At 41.6% G+C, this 5000-nt stretch overlaps 1 protein-coding gene across 1 annotated transcript in view; it reads right to left on the bottom strand.

Annotated features, from left to right (window-relative positions):
* LOC128308608 (uncharacterized) overlaps positions 1-5000 on the bottom strand; it is a 66348-nt gene that overhangs the window by 36020 nt on the left and 25328 nt on the right. The window lies entirely within an intron of this gene.

The raw sequence follows: 5000 nt of genomic DNA, 5'->3' as shown, positions 1-5000 counted from the left end.
CAAGTTCGGGTCGAGTGGTCGATGGACGTCGAAGGTGAAAATTTTTCATCATCGAAAATTTTTTCCAAAGTTGAAGCAAATGGGCCCTAGAGTATGAAAAGTGAAACCACGGATCGATTTGAGAAATAAAAATTTTTTGTATGGGAGGGCCCCTGCTAGAACATTTTTCCCAAGTGCGACCATTTTACCCAGTGAGTCAAAAAAAAATTTTTTTCACGGTGACTCAAAACTTCAATATTAGACTCCCCTGAGTATGAAAAGTGAAACGAAAATCATTTTTGAGAAGAAAAAATTTTTGTATGGGAGGGCCCCTGCTAGAACATTTTTCCCAAGTGCGTCGATTTTGGGTCGCCGACACAAGCTCGGGTCAAAAAAATTTTTTTTTCTCGGTGACTCAAAACATCAATTTTAGACTCCCCTGAGTATGAAAAGTGAAACGAAAATCATTTTTGAGAAGAAAAAAATTTTGTATGGGAGGGCCCCTGCTAGAACATTTTTCCCAAGTGCGTCGATTTTGGGTCGCCGACACAAGCTCGGGTCAAAAAAATTTTTTTTTCACGGTGACTCAAAACATCAATTTTAGACTCCCCTGAGTATGAAAAGTGAAACGAAAATCATTTTTGAGAAGAAAAAATTTTTGTATGGGAGGGCCCCTGCTAGAACATTTTTCCCAAGTGCGTCGATTTTTGGGTCGCCGACACAAGCTCGGGTCAAAAAAATTTTTTTTTCTCGGTGACTCAAAACATCAATTTTAGACTCCCCTGAGTATGAAAAGTGAAACGAAAATCATTTTTGAGAAGAAAAAATTTTTGTATGGGAGGGCCCCTGCTAGAACATATTTCCCAAGTGCGTCGATTTTGGGTCGCCGACACAAGCTCGGGTCAAAAAAATTTTTTTTTCACGGTGACTCAAAACATCAATTTTAGACTCCCCTGAGTATGAAAAGTGAAACGAAAATCATTTTTGAGAAGAAAAAATTTTTGTATGGGAGGGCCCCTGCTAGAACATTTTTCCCAAGTGCGTCGATTTTGGGTCGCCGACACAAGCTCGGGTCAAAAAAATTTTTTTTTCACGGTGACTCAAAACATCAATTTTAGACTCCCCTGAGTATGAAAAGTGAAACGAAAATCATTTTTGAGAAGAAAAAATTTTTGTATGGGAGGGCCCCTGCTAGAACATTTTTCCCAAGTGCGTCGATTTTGGGTCGCCGACACAAGCTCGGGTCAAAAAAATTTTTTTTTCTCGGTGACTCAAAACATCAATTTTAGACTCCCCTGAGTATGAAAAGTGAAACGAAAATCATTTTTGAGAAGAAAAAATTTTTGTATGGGAGGGCCCCTGCTAGAACATTTTTCCCAAGTGCGTCGATTTTGGGTCGCCGACACAAGCTCGGGTCAAAAAAATTTTTTTTTCACGGTGACTCAAAACATCAATTTTAGACTCCCCTGAGTATGAAAAGTGAAACGAAAATCATTTTTGAGAAGAAAAAATTTTTGTATGGGAGGGCCCCTGCTAGAACATTTTTCCCAAGTGCGTCGATTTTTGGGTCGCCGACACAAGCTCGGGTCAAAAAAATTTTTTTTTCTCGGTGACTCAAAACATCAATTTTAGACTCCCCTGAGTATGAAAAGTGAAACGAAAATCATTTTTGAGAAGAAAAAAATTTTGTATGGGAGGGCCCCTGCTAGAACATTTTTCCCAAGTGCGTCGATTTTGGGTCGCCGACACAAGCTCGGGTCAAAAAATTTTTTTTTTCACGGTGACTCAAAACATCAATTTTAGACTCCCCTGAGTATGAAAAGTGAAACGAAAATCATTTTTGAGAAGAAAAAAATTTTGTATGGGAGGGCCCCTGCTAGAACATTTTTCCCAAGTGCGTCGATTTTGGGTCACCGACACAAGCTCGGGTCAAAAAATTTTTTTTTTCACCGTGACTCAAAACATCAATTTTAGACTCCCCTGAGTATGAAAAGTGAAACGAAAATCATTTTTGAGAAGAAAAAATTTTTGTATGGGAGGGCCCCTGCTAGAACATATTTCCCAAGTGCGTCGATTTTGGGTCGCCGACACAAGCTCGGGTCAAAAAAATTTTTTTTTCACGGTGACTCAAAACATCAATTTTAGACTCCCCTGAGTATGAAAAGTGAAACGAAAATCATTTTTGAGAAGAAAAAATTTTTGTATGGGAGGGCCCCTGCTAGAACATTTTTCCCAAGTGCGTCGATTTTGGGTCGCCGACACAAGCTCGGGTCAAAAAATTTTTTTTTTCACGGTGACTCAAAACATCAATTTTAGACTCCCCTGAGTATGAAAAGTGAAACGAAAATCATTTTTGAGAAGAAAAAATTTTTGTATGGGAGGGCCCCTGCTAGAACATATTTCCCAAGTGCGTCGATTTTTGGGTCGCCGACACAAGCTCGGGTCAAAAAAATTTTTTTTTCTCGGTGACTCAAAACATCAATTTTAGACTCCCCTGAGTATGAAAAGTGAAACGAAAATCATTTTTGAGAAGAAAAAATTTTTGTATGGGAGGGCCCCTGCTAGAACATTTTTCCCAAGTGCGTCGATTTTGGGTCGCCGACACAAGCTCGGGTCAAAAAAATTTTTTTTTCACGGTGACTCAAAACATCAATTTTAGACTCCCCTGAGTATGAAAAGTGAAACGAAAATCATTTTTGAGAAGAAAAAATTTTTGTATGGGAGGGCCCCTGCTAGAACATATTTCCCAAGTGCGTCGATTTTTGGGTCGCCGACACAAGCTCGGGTCAAAAAAATTTTTTTTTCTCGGTGACTCAAAACATCAATTTTAGACTCCCCTGAGTATGAAAAGTGAAACGAAAATCATTTTTGAGAAGAAAAAAATTTGTATGGGAGGGCCCCTGCTAGAACATTTTTCCCAAGTGAGTCGATTTTTGGGTCGCGACACAAGCTCGGGTCAAAAAAAATTTTTTTTTCATGGTGACTCAAAACATCAATTTTAGACTCCCCTGAGTATGAAAAGTGAAACGAAAATCATTTTTGAGAAGAAAAAAATTTGTATGGGAGGGCCCCTGCTAGAACATTTTTCCCAAGTAAATTCGATTTTACCCGGTGAGTCAAAAAATTTTGAAAAAAATATTTTGCCAAAATCGTGTTCATTGCCTATTATAAGGGACCAGGTCAGCTCACACGCATTTTTGGAGACCATATGGAAAGTGCGTCTGGGATTGCGGAAATTAAGTTTAGAGTGTTAAATGATGGTTTCGCAATCCCGAAAGGCTCAAAATCCACCCTAAGGTTCCCCGGGTGAAATGTGGTTTCCAAGGTGTGAGCACTATCGGTGATAGAGTTGGAATGTGATTTCCAGAGCGCAGGGCGACTGGGCTAGAGCGAAAATCATAGACAAAGGTAAGTATTGGACTGAACGACTCGAAGCAAACGAAAATCATAGACAAGGGTAATGGACTGAACGACTCGAAGCAAACGAAAATCACATACAAGAGTAATGGACTGAACGAATCGAAGCAAACGAAAACCGCAAACAAGGGTAATGGACTGAACGAATCGAAGCAAACGAAAACCACAGACAAGAGTAATGGAGTGAACGAATCGAAGCAAACGAAAACCACAGACAAGAGTAATGGAGTGAACGAATCGAAGCAAACGAAAACCAAAGACAAGAGTAATAGAGTGAACGAATCGAAGCAAACGAAAACCACAGACAAGAGTAAAGGAGTGAACGAATCGAAGCAAACGAAAACCAAAGACAAGAGTAATAGAGTGAACGAATCGAAGCAAACGAAAACCACAGACAAGAGTAATAGAGTGAACGAATCGAAGCAAACGAAAGTCATGGACAAGAGTACTGAAAATCGGACCAAACCTCTAGAAGCAAACGAAAATCATGGACAAGAGTACTCAAAAACACGGACCAAACCTATCGAAGCACACGAAAACCATGAACACAGGGATAACTGAGAACGAACCTACCTATCAGAGCATGTGAAAGCATGGACAAGAGTACTGAAAATCGGACCAAACCTCAAGAAGCACACGAAAATCATGGACAAGAGTACTCAAAAACACGGACCAAACCTGTCGAAGCATACGAAAACCATGAACACAGGGATAACTGAAAACGAACCGAACCTCTCGTAGCAAACGAAAAACATGGACAAAATTATTCGAAACGAACCGAAGCTCGATGCGAAAAACATGGAAAAGCAAGCCCGTAAGTCGCACTATCAAGCCCATAAGTCGCACTATCAAGCCCATAAGTCGCACTATCAAGCCCGTTAGTCGCACTATCAAGCCCATAGGTCGCACTATCAAGCCCGTTGGTCGCACTATCAAAGCCCGTTAGTCGCACTATCAGGCCCATAAGTCGCACTATCAGGCCCGTAAGTCGCACCAAAAAGCCCGTAAATTGCCCTATCAAGCCCGTTAGTCGCACTATCAGGCCCATAAGTCGCACCAACAAGCCCGTAAATTACCCTATCAAGCCCATAAGTCGCACCAAAAAGCCCGTAAATTGCCCTATCAAGCCCATAAGTCGCACCAAAAAGCCCGTAATTCGCACCAAAAAGCCCGTAAATTGCCCTATCAAGCCCGTTAGTCGCACTATCAGGCCCGTAAGTCGCACCATCAAGCCCGTAAATTGCCCGATAAAGCCCGTAAATTGCCCTATCAAGAGCCAGCGCTGCATTGTCGGTTAATCCCGTCGATCGCGTCGGCTGTTTCTCTGAAGGTTGTACGGACACCATACCCGGTGGCAAGTACCGCGAAGTTTATAACGCAACAGAACGTTCGCCAGTCGGACACAAGAATTGGAAAAGCTCGTTGTAGTGTACAGGAATCGAACCGAACCTCCTAGCGAGAATAGGGTCCCGTGAGCAATCGCGCGGACCTATGTGAAATGGTTTAGAGTGTGATGTGATGTGATACACGGTGGAAGCGGTGCATGGTGACATGCATCACTCAGAGAGATATGTGGAACCGGTGGTCTTCCAGTTGCTTAAGTG

Source organism: Anopheles moucheti (assembly GCF_943734755.1).
Source record: "Anopheles moucheti chromosome X unlocalized genomic scaffold, idAnoMoucSN_F20_07 X_unloc_5, whole genome shotgun sequence".
NCBI lineage: Eukaryota > Metazoa > Arthropoda > Insecta > Diptera > Culicidae > Anopheles > Anopheles moucheti.
Note: the sequence above shows the minus strand (reverse complement) of the source record. Positions and strands in the feature narration are given on the sequence as shown.